The sequence below is a fragment of the Callionymus lyra genome, chromosome 8 (genome assembly GCF_982586985.1).
Source record: "Callionymus lyra chromosome 8, fCalLyr1.hap1.1, whole genome shotgun sequence".
In the NCBI taxonomy this organism is placed as follows: domain Eukaryota; kingdom Metazoa; phylum Chordata; class Actinopteri; order Syngnathiformes; family Callionymidae; genus Callionymus; species Callionymus lyra.
In genome coordinates, this window is record NC_141825.1 from 4,445,001 (window position 1) to 4,458,052 (window position 13,052).

Here is a 13,052-nt window from a genome sequence, read left to right on the forward strand (position 1 = left end):
GCCCTGAGTCGAAAGACAACTGTCCTTGAAGGCTTGACAACTCTTTTGGACGCACAGTACAATTACATTAAGTACAACATAATAAAAGCCTCAGATTGCTTTTTTAAACATTCGATCGTAAAGTAAGTTTGATGGTCTACACAAAATATGTAGTCTTGTGATCGCAGAAAAATAAAGAATTCACGAGGCGCACTGGAACTCAAAAGTATACGCAAAAAAAAAAAATTGCAAGTGTAACACAACACAAACAAAAAGTCCAAAAGCAAAAATAAAACGGCAAATTCAACACAATGCAGTGTAAACACAATACCAGTGTAAACTTGATGCAACACAAATCCAATATAGAGGATACACAATCATACATAGACACAACACAAATGAAATGCAGAAGAAACACAACTCAGACAAAATAAAGGGTCATGTCAACACAAAAATGAAAACACATGTAAAAGAAACACAACAAAAAGAAAAATGAAATGTAAAAAAAAAGAAAGAAAATGTCAAAACGATGCAAACACAACACAAGATGAACACAACACAAATAAGTCGAAGGTCAGTGTTTGTGTCGCAGATAATACTGACATCTGCTACGTTCTGTGATCGAGGGAGGCGAAGAAGAGAGTGCAGGCAGGGTGGCATCGGACCTGGTTTCTTCAGAGGTAACTTCAGTCCAGGATTCCCAAGAATCCCAACATGTCGCTGCTCTTTTACGTCACAAATATAATCACAAGTGACCCGCCTTCAGGACGTGGTCCCAAGATGCCGTGAAAAACTATTTCAAGTCTGCGAGGAGAACAAGAGATCCGTGAAGAGAGGAGAGAGAGGTTAAAGTCCGGAGAGAAGGTGGTGAAGGAAAAAAAAAAACGCTCAAATGAATAACATGAAAAAGGAGCCTGGATATAAGTCCTGGTCGCTCACGCCTGGAACCCCAGATTCCCTCCACAGTCGCCACACACAGAGAGTGTGCGTGACTTTGTTTGCAACGGGCCGCGACGTGATCGTTACTTCCGAGGTTTAGGTGAAACCACTTAACATTCCAGGATGGAGCAGAAATGCTTCAAGAGTAAAAGAAAAAAAAAAAAGCCGTTTCCAGCGTCGACTATTCCCGTCCCTCGTAAAAGGCTCGTTCACTAGCTGTGAACGTAAACAGCTCCTTCCCAAACATAGACCAACAAAAGGCTTCACATTACACAGCCTCAGTCAAGTTTGCTTTTACAGCACCTTGAAGATAAACCACCAGAGTTACGAGGCCGGGAGGAAATGTTGGTCCAAACAGGAAATTGCATTCAGGTCACCTGAAGGTTTGTAGGGACCTGCCAAAAAATTCCAAATATTGTGTCATGTGATCCTTTATTAGTATCATATGAATATCATGTGTGTCATGTTACTCCTATGGTTGTTATGTGATCCTTTATTTGTATCATGTGAATATTATGTGTGTCATGTGACTGTTATGTTTGTGATCTGAACATTATGTTTGTAATGTGATCCTTTATATGTGCCATGTGAACATCATGTGAACATTATTCATGTCATGGGATCCTTTATGTGTATCATGTGAACACCATGTGTGTCACGTAAACATGACATCTTTGGCATGTGAATGTTGTTTGTCATGTGAACATTATGTTTGACAAGTGAACATTATAATTGTCATTTAAATGTCATGTGTGTCATGTGATCATATTTTTGTCACATGTTCCTTTATGTCATGTGAACAGCAAGTGTGTCTAAAGATCATTGTTTTTCCTGTGAACATCATGTTTGTCATGTGATGATCATGTTTGTCATGTGGACATTATGTTTGTCATGTGATGATCATGTTTGTCATGTGAACATTATGTTTGTCATGTGTACATCATGTTTGTCATGTGATGATCATGTTTGTCATGTGAACATTATGTTTGTCATGTGAACATCATGTTTGTCATGTGATGATCATGTTTGTCATGTGAACATTATGTTTGTCATGTCAACATCATGTTTGTCATGTGAACATCATGTTTGTCAAGTGAACACCATTTTGTCATGTGAACATTATGTTTGTCATGTGAACATCATGTATGTCATGGGATGATCATGTTTGTCTTGTGAACATTATGTTTGTCATGTGAACATCATGTATGTCATGGGATGATCATGTTTGTCTTGTGAACATTATGTTTGTCATGTGAACATCATGTTTGTCATGTGATGATCATGTTTTTCAAGTGAACATTATGTTGTCATATGTGCCTTCATATGTGTCATGTGAACATCATGTGTGTCATGTGAACATTGTGTTTGTTATGTGAACATCATGTGTTTTATGTTATCATCATGTTTGTCATGTGAACATTATGTTTGTAATGTGAACATCATGTTTGTCATGTGATGATCATGTTTGTCATGTGAACATCATGTTTGTCATGTGAACATCATGTTTGTCATGTGATGATCATGTTTGTCACTTGATGATCATGTTTGGCATGTGAACATTATGTTTGTCATGTGAACATCATGTTTGTCATGTGATGATCATGTTTGTCAAGTGAACATTATTTTGTCATATGTTTCTTCATATGTGTCATGTGAACACCATGTGTGTCATGTGAACATTGTGTTTGTTATGTGAACATCATGTGTTATGTGATCACCATGTTTGTCATGTGAACATTATGTTTGTAATGTGAACATCATGTGTGTTATGTGATCATCATGTTTGTCATGTGAAACATATGTTTGTCATGTGAACATTATGTTTGTCATGTGATGATCATGTTTGGCATGTCAACAACATTTTTGGCATCTGAACATCATGTTTGTCAAGTGAACACCATTTTGTCATGTGAACATTATGTTTGTCATGTGAACATCATGTATGTCATGGGATGATCATGTTTGTCTTGTGAACATTATGTTTGTCATGTGAACATCATGTTTGTCATGTGATGATCATGTTTTTCAAGTGAACATTATGTTGTCATATGTGCCTTCATATGTGTCATGTGAACATCATGTGTGTCATGTGAACATTGTGTTTGTTATGTGAACATCATGTGTTTTATGTTATCATCATGTTTGTCATGTGAACATTATGTTTGTAATGTGAACATCATGTTTGTCATGTGATGATCATGTTTGTCATGTGAACATCATGTTTGTCATGTGATGATCATGTTTGTCAAGTGAACATTATGTTTGTCATGTGAACATTATGTTTGGCATGTGAATGTTGTTTGTCATGTGAACATTATGTTTGACAAGTGAACATTATAATTGTCATTTAAATGTCATGTGTGTCATGTGATCATATTTTTTGTCACATGTTCCTTTATGTCATGTGAACAGCAAGTGTGTCTAAAGATCATTGTTTTTCCTGTGAACATCATGTTTGTCATGTGATGATCATGTTTGTCATGTGGACATTATGTTTGTCATGTGATGATCATGTTTGTCATGTGAACATTATGTTTGTCATGTGTACATCATGTTTGTCACTTGATGATCATGTTTGGCATGTGAACATTATGTTTGTCATGTGAACATCATGTTTGTCATGTGATGATCATGTTTGTCAAGTGAACATTATTTTGTCATATGTTTCTTCATATGTGTCATGTGAACACCATGTGTGTCATGTGAACATTGTGTTTGTTATGTGAACATCATGTGTTATGTGATCACCATGTTTGTCATGTGAACATTATGTTTGTAATGTGAACATCATGTGTGTTATGTGATCATCATGTTTGTCATGTGAAAAATATGTGTGTCATGTGAACATTGTTTTTGTCATGTGAACATCATGTTTGTCATGTGAACAATATGTTTTTCATGTGATGATCATGTTTGTCATGTGAACATTATGTTTGTCATATGTTCCTTTATATGTGTCATGTGAACATCATGTTTGTCACGTGAACATAATGTAAACATTATTTATGTCACCTGATTATATATGTTCATGTTCTCATTCAATTATTCAAATGATGCTATTGATACTGAACTCAATGTTTTTCAAAATAAAAGTTGTATTTATCTATTAAAATTCTTATTTATGTTCGTCCTGTACTTTTAAATACCACCCAGTAACACTTCGATGTTCTGTTACAAACACATTTTAGTTACTTTAATTCAAATCACAGACAGCAGATGAATCACAGCCCTGCGGGAGCCAAGGTCTCCAGCAGTTTGATGATTTTGTTGGTAGTGAGATAGTGGTGAAGTGAACTGACATAACACATGATAGAAAGTGTTACAATGAAGAAGAATGTCGAGTGAAGGACATTTAACACACGATGCTATACTTGCTGGTCGCAGACCGGTTGCTATTTGTGTTCTAGTAAATGACTGATGACAGGAATGGAAGGATAGATGGACGAGAGAGCATTAATGACTTGATACGCTGGCGCGGTGGAGCTCGTGTGCGACATGACGAATAAGAACAAATGGTTTCGCTGCACATGTCGCACTTAATGCTTCATAAGTAACACAAAATATTTCCCCAACTGATTTATTTTCTTGTTCACGCTGGGTGGAAACGGAAAAACGATCCGAGCCTTCACTTCTTGGAGATCTTCTTATAGAAGCTTAACATGATACAACCATGAGCGATCCCCCCGCCACCCCGACCACCACTTGCTGACACACACATGTGCAAGATAACATGCACTCGTACATACAGACGTCCATGCAGACTACACAAGTGGAAAATAGTTGAGAGCAATTCCTCAGCGAAAAAATCTTCCTCCATTTGCTCTTTTATTCTAAAAATAGGACTTGGAATGAATGGAAAGATTTTGAGGTACATTTTTCACGCAAATATATTAAATCAAAATAATTACGTAGAAGATTCAAAATATTTGTTTCTGGTTTCCAGGGATGTTACAACTCCCCCTTTGTTATGTCTTGAAAACTCCACCACAACAGTCTCGCTCGAGCATTTGATTTCAAAACGAGAGGATTTAACTTTGTGGAAACTTTTAAAAAGTATCCCAGTACTTCCTTCTGAAAGTACTCACTGCCTTTGTGCAATTTGGTGGTTACTGGAAGGGTCATTCAGGTGAAGGTTACATAGTCAAGGTCATTGTTGAAAAGGATAGTTTTCATGACTGCTCAAAATTAAACGAATAAATAAAGAAAATGTGGAAAATAGTTGAGTCAAATTTGTATGTAGTACTGCTTTAATCTCAACAAGAATGTGTTTTAATCCTGCTTCCAAACAAGTATGTATAAAAGAAAAAAATACTCCAAAAAAAATATACAAAAAGTGCATCTTGTCCATTTTTTTGTCACATTTATTTGACGAAGGTAACAAGGTACTGCTAATTGTGAATTTGTAGGCTAAAATACAGTTAATTATTATGAAGTCCTGTTGTTAGATTTAGTTCATTTCTGTCTAAGATTGACGATGATTTGAATTGGACGACCAATATTCCCGAAGGTGATCTCCAGAAGGATTAATGAAGTTAATCTAAATGATACATTATCTTCGGTGACCCATGGCCTCTTGTTCCGTCAGAAATATTAGAGCAACATTTGTCAGTGGGTACAGGATTGACGGGTGACAGCACCTGCCTGCCATCTGCCCCCCCCCCACCCCACACCCTCCACCCCACCATGCCTTGCTTAATGCCACTGCACAGAGATTAAAAGAAAGGTCAGTAAAACTCCCGACAAATGTTTGCAGAGAGCGGTTCATCTGCGGTTGAAGTTCTGACGTCTTAACTCCCACCGTGGTACACTCTTGTACCCTAGTAAAGACTCACTGCTGCTACTTTGCTACGCCGGCCCCTCGCTCTGATCTGACAGCCCGTCAACCTGAGGAGTCGTACCATCACATTTAGAAACAAGTGGCATCGCCGGGATACTTTCTGGGAGAGGGTTACAAATATTACCTCCAATGACAAAGTTAGGATAAAATAGGGGAATATGGGGATTTTCAGGCTTTTGTCTTTGCCCAGGTAAGAATCTATAGCTCAACCCAAGAAATAAAAACCTCAAGCGATTGATCGCGGATCTCAATTCAATCGCCTGATTGCTCACCTGTGCAGTGCGACCTGTAGCTCCCCTCCAGCTCCCTCAGGGTCCCGTTCCAGGTGAAGTTGTTGCGACCATAGCGAAACATGCTTCCGTGTGTCGAAGCTAATATTTCTTTATTTATAAAAAAAAAAGTGTGCTTTTCAAGCTGTACTTCCTTCTTTCATGCTTGAACACGAGTCCCTGCCCCGGCTGAGCAACTGTGCGCTGCACTTATAAGCACCTGCCGGAGTTTTAAAAACTGCCCCACTGCCTTTTGGCCGCAGCCATTGGTCGAAAACTCAAATGTCAAACTGCACCGACGGGTGAACCTGGAGCCCACATGAAAGTGTCGTATAATGTGAACAGAGCAGGGCGCGCACGTAAATCAACGCCTGTCAACGGTGGGAGTCACAGGAGCGTCCGCCGGTTCTGATCGGCAACCCTCTTGCAAAAGACACCGAGCCCCGGCTCCTGCGTGAGTGTGTACAACACACAGGGAACGTTGCAGGGGAGGTCACCGGAGTAAGTGGAGGGAATGCACCGTGGTGTTCATTTGTCTTTGAAGAGATTCCAGGAGTCTAATGTTGCAGCCTCTCCTTCCATATGGTCCGCGTCCAACAGTGCTAGCTCCCTGCAGCGCAGCATAAATAGTTCCAGTTCCAGAATAGGTACAAATGGTTTGCAATAAAACAGGATTGTCGGGTGCTTTCAAAGGGGGGGGGGGGGGGGCTGGCTCTGATTCATTGTTGATATCAGGTGTTATTGTGGTGTTGATGGACAGATAATCTATCAGTAGCATTTGGCCGGACCCTTTGTTTTGGAAACACCAGTGGAACTTAATACTGTATAAATGATAGAGTGAGGGAAGTCGCAAAGTGTGAAAAGGAAGCTGAAAGAGGTGATGGAGAGGGTGCATGGATGTCGTTTTATGAGTGACCCCGGTAAGTTTTTACTCTAGTCTAGGGAAGCTGATGTCGGTAACTGAGGTGGCTAACAACTGCCCACTTAGGGCTATAGTAAAGGTGGTGCAACTCTAAAGGTTCTTTTGACGACACTCTTGAAGGCAATGGTGTACTTTCCAGACACAAAGAAGGTCTAGACCTCGTCGAAACAACTTTTTGGACGAACACACCGTACTCTTTCTTGCAGTGGTTTTAAGGAACGAGTGGGTTAGTGTCTTGTGTCTGGAATCGTGCTGATGATTCTTAGAGGGAACCTAATGTGTTGATTTAAGTGTGTCTTAAATTGTTCTAGGACCTCTATTATACTCATCAGTATGTTTGTTTTTGCTCAAAACTCTCATTTAATAAAGAAATTTACATTACAACGACGCTTAAGCCCCGCCCACTTAAAATGTGCCGTTCAGCTGAGACTAGTGCTGTGTCTCAAATCGCATACTTGCGTACTCAAAGTTAGTATTTTTAGTGCGTAAGTGCATCTCAATTCTTGGTATGTGAAATTTAGTGCTCCATGCACACTAAATTGTCACTAAAACGCCCACAAAACTGAGTATGGATCGATGGACACTTTCTACCATAAATGGCTCCAACTTAGTGACGTTGTAAAGGGAAGTTAATATATATATATCCATATATATGCATATACTTACAGGTGCATTTTCAGCCAGCAATAGGAGGATAAAATGTCTTCGGTGCTGTTACCAGCGTAAATGTCTCGCCAATATTTTGTTTGCCAGCAGGTGTCGATAGCGTTCCAACAGCTGTTTGCAACCATCGTTAAATATTAGTAGAAGAAGAAGCTGTCGCGTCATTTCCTGTTAGTGCGTAGCAGCAGTGTTTGATTTGAGACATACTATCTGTGGAGAATTTGCATACTAGTTAGTACGTACACTATACTGATGCATACTAACTTCTAGCATACTAACCACGCCGACTCTGCTCTGATTGGTCACAAGAACACGAGTTGCATTCAAGGACTCACCCCTAAAACTCCCGTTTTGTACATTAAAAATGTATAATAAAAATAAGGTTTGCTGCTTAATGTACACATTACAAAAACACCTAAAGGCAGAAGTAACTCTCACCATGTTTACATAAATATTTATTTTGTTTATTAACATGTAGGTTCTTAACTGATTTAGTGCTTCTAGGGGAGGACACCTGCACCAGAGTGATGTCAGAATGTTTAATTTAAACCGTAATCTTGTTTGGTGAGATTTCAGACGGTAGAGAACTTTATTAAGTAATAACTTCAAAACGGAGCAACGTCATGATGAATGAACTACTGCATTTTGAAGAAGATGACTTCAACATTTACAACATGTGAATAAGTCAGGAGAGTTTTCACATTAGGTGCCCTTTAAGTGACTCTCTGACCAATGAGTGGCCAGTCGGTCACCCTTTTAGTGTCGGCTCAGGTCGCCAGTGTCTGCTTCGACGTATTGGACTTTCGTAATGCAACACAAAACAGACTTGAGTAGAGTAGGTCAAAGACAAGCCGATGAAAAAGGGGCATTGATTCCGATTACCACTTAATGTCCAGTTCATTTTGTGTTTACAGGTTTCAGTTGGGGTTCCCACTCTTGACAGAGCTGCTTCTCAAAGAGTCAAACTTAAAGTGGTTAACTTATGTGCAAGACCAAACTTGGGGGAATTAGTGGGATTCCAAACACAGTAATCCTGGGTGAGATAATGACTGTTTCGTAGGGCCCCCCGCGGTCGCCCTAGTTACTTCTACGATGAAGACGAACGTTCCTGGAGCGTTTTTGTTTAGAGAGCTGAAGAAGAGACCGTCACTCAGACATACTTGTCATCTCCAGGATTTAACACAGCATCATCTTGGTATGTTGAACATTTGGGCTCGCGTCTCAAGTTGCCTCCGAACACGCGCTCGACAGGTATCGGTCGGTGGCATCAGGTCCAAGGGCCCGGACTCAACATCAATGTTGTACGTGGAGATTAGTCCTGGGATTAGTGGCAGATGGTGACAGACTCATCTTCCAAGAAAAACTATCACTCCCTACTTCTTTACTGTCGACCTTGAGGATGTTTTCGTGACGATATCAACTTTCGAACGAAACTAGGAGTTTAATACACCCTGAAATCCTCTTTCGGTGTCAAGTTTCCACCTTTGACTTAAAGAAACTGCTGTTTAACAGTTGACTTACTGATTTGAAAGTACTTTTGGTTTGCATATAAGAGTTTTTCACGACGCTAGAAAACATCCTTAAAAAACGAGGTGAGTTAATAATAAAAATGTCAAGTCATGGGGGTCACACTGAAGTGTTCCCAGGTCAACCCGATATCTTCACTGTGTCTTGGGTCTTTCCACCGGCTGAACGTTTCACAAGAAAGTGGTCAAAGAGACATTCAGACACTTACGGTCTTAAAGCGAAAATTTCACTTATTTTCTACTCACCCTCAGGTCGACTAAGGGTTGGGGTTATTAGAGTTATAGACAAAAATGTTTGTTCATTTTAATGTAGCGACTGGAGCTCAGTTGACTTTGTGCAAAAAGACAAACTTAAACCAATCGAACAAAATAAATATATTTAAGCTTAAACTTATAAAAATATAAATATAAACGTATTAATTTTCTTTTGTTCTGTTGTTAGTAAGTTCAGACCGAGACCCTATTATTAGGAACGGGGAACACCTTAGTGTGACCTCCATGACTTGACTGCAGATAAACAAAAGAAAAAGGAGGTCATGAGTTATTTTAAAAACTTTTTTTATCATTAAATTATCTCAACACTTTTTTAAAGGTTTTTTCTAATATCAAGAAACTTGAGTTTCGTATCAGTATCTATATTATCCCTTTAATTTAAAAAATAACGTATGTTTTTGCAATATCAGTTTTAAGACAACTTCCTACAAAAAAATAAAATACATTTTCTATAATTTTGATGTATTACCCAGTTTGCAACACTGGCTGATTCAACTTGAAACTCTCAACAATCACTTGCTAACCTTCTATTCTTCCCCTCGTCCGCTCCTCTGATCCCTGGCACCGACCTCGTCTACCTTCTGTCATCCAAACAACCTAAAGGGAAAATCACAACCTCAAGTCTGACTTCAGTTCAGTTCAGTTTATTTAAAAGGACAATGTGCAGTTCCATTAAAAAGATGCACCAGATTTAGCACAATGCTATTTTCCATCTGTAGGACTTGCATTTCACCGCCTTTATCTCCGTATTGGTTTGATATTTCAGCCTTTAACAACCGTCACAACGTCAAAATTTCCGCCGACTTCAACCGGAAACAAGAAACGCCGTTGGAACGTTTGAGAAAGATCAGAGTAAATCTTGCCCTCTTGCAAATGTGCAGAGTTTTCCCAGCGGAATGCCGTCGAGGCGGCTGAAAATAGCTTTTGGCTGGACGCGGTTCTGATTGAAAATTCCGCTTCATCATCACTCCATCTGGATCGTGGTCAAGTAATTAAGACGCATTTGTGTAGCCAGCGAAGTGTAACCTCTGATGGAAATGAGATGTTGTTGATTAGCGTTATAAAACACGCTTCTAATTTAAGAAGCCTACGAAGGAAATTCTCGAGTCTTGACAGGAACACGCCGGACGTGGAAGCATAGCTTGGAAGGTTCACCGAAATCCTTCGTCATATTGATTTAAGCACGTCGTAGGAAGCGTTGAATCAGCTGGCAGCGCCGCGATGCTAACGGAAGCTAACAAGAAATGAAATTGAAGACGGCAATAAACGGAAAGATCTGTTGTATGATTTAGGAGTCAATCAAGTCAATCATGTGCACATGTTGGCGTCGACGCAAAAGTTCAGCTGTGGGTTTCTAGAGAGTGAGAAACGTGATTATTCAGCAGCGTTTGGCTCATGTTGCGTTAGAAACCTGATGATGGGAGTAAATGTGTCCAAACTTTGAATTTCTAACATTTTACAGCATCAAAATAAGACTTTAAACATGTAAAAACCATCAAATGTCAAGCACTGTTGTTGTTTTTTTTGGTTAAATGAATTCAGTGTAAAATTCAAGAAACAAATTCAATGTAATTAAACGAATTGTCAAAATAAATCGATGTAAAAATTAAATGATTAAAAATTCTACGTGTGATTTGTCGATTCATATCTATTAATCAACGTTACAAACACGAATGTTAACACAGACATTTTTTTTAACATTGGAATTTTATTTATTTATTTTACAGTAATTAACAGTAAAAAAAATTTAATGTAACTTTACACTGAATGTAAGAAAACAAAAACTGAAAAAGTGCTTGAAATTGTAGGGATTTTGAAATTAAAGTCAGATTTTGATGCTGTAACATTTCAGTGTCAGTAATTCATATTCAACTTCCAATGTTTACTTCTACACCTGATTATTTACTATGTATCTCATTGTTTTTGTTGAGCATTTGGTTTGTGGCGGAAGATCTAGAATTCTTCTCTAAAATTCTTCAATAAAAGCCAAGCCATCTCCAAATAATTATAAATAATTGAAAGATAATTCAATTTTTAATATTTTCAATTGTAATTCCATTAATATGTCATTATTATTTTATTATAGACTAGCTGGCTATGCTAGCTAGGACCTGGGGGCGGCCTTAGTACCTAAACTTAGTACCTATGTTAATTATTGTGTCATTTTCTATGCGTATTTCCCTTTGTTCTTGTTTTTATGAAACTATCCTCTGCTGTGAACAACAAACCCAATTTCCCGAAGGAGTGAGTAAGTAAGTAATTTATATTTGTAGAGCGCTTTCTAGACCAGGGTCACATAGCACTTTAACAATCACAAATAATAAGAAGTTAAAATATATACTATACAAGGTCAAGACACATAAAACAAACACAGGAGTCTCAGAGAATCAAGGAAAAGCACAAAGGAAAATGTCTTCAGATGTTTCTTGAAGGAGATCTCCAAAGGGATTAATGAAGTCAAACTATGAGCTGGAGCTTGTAATTTATGCAAGTAGGTAAGTAAGTAGTTTGTGTCTTCTCGTTTAGACTATTGTAACAGTTTATTTTCATGTCTTAACAAGAAGGAGTTGTCTCGCCTGCAGTTCACACAAAACTCTGCAGCCAAATTTTTAAGCCGCTCTAGTAGAAGAACTCACATTTCCCCGATCCTTAAAACTCTTCACTGGCTTCCAGTTTCTTTCAGGATCAACTTTAAAATTCTGGTTCTTACTTTCAGATCTATTCATGGTCAGACCTTCCATCAGTGATCTGATCCAGACTTACACCCCAGCTCGGGCTCTGAGGTCTGTGGATCAGAATCTACTGATGGTTCCTGAACACGCTTCAGGACCAGAGGAGAGAAATAACTGTATATTGTTTTTGAACAGCGCTTTGTGACCCTGTTCTAGAAAGCCGCTTTAGAAATAACTTTAAAAAAAACAACTTACTTATCTATTTACTAATCGAATCGAATCAAATCTAATCTAATCTAATCTAATCCAAACAAAAAACAATTCATCCTGCTCCAAGATCCCGACAGTCTTCATGACTTGGGCATAGACAACATTGATTTCTGTGTAACCTCAAATTTTCCAGAAATGACAGAATTTTTCCCAGATTTTCCAGAGAGAGACTTGAAGAGTCGCGAGCAAACTCTTTGAATGATTTGAAAACTTTAGCCTGAATACTATATATACAATTGCCTATACAATACTTACATATACTACGCCGATTTGAGAACAAAATGGCTTCAGAGGTTAAGTTTTCAAACCTTTTTTTGTGCCACCTTCGCGACCTCGTAGCGGCAGTTCGGACAAAAGGGGGAAGTTCAGACGACATTCCATGACCTCCCGAAATTACGGCAGCCTCAGTCTGTGTTTGTCCACAGTAACGTTCCGAAAACCTTGACTTCCACCGACCTCGGAGGTCACTTTTTTTTTGCCGTCCGCCTAAACCTCATTTGGGGTAGAGGAACATGAGGACTGACCATGACCTACATTGAACTAGATCGTTTTATTTCTTCATCATCATCATTATCAATTGATTTAAAATTTGACTTTGAATATGAAGAGTCAACAATCAACATCTGAACTTTGGACCGTGGGCGGAAACCAGAGTCCTCGGAGGAAAGCCACACAAGGGCGAGAACACACAGAGACTTTAAA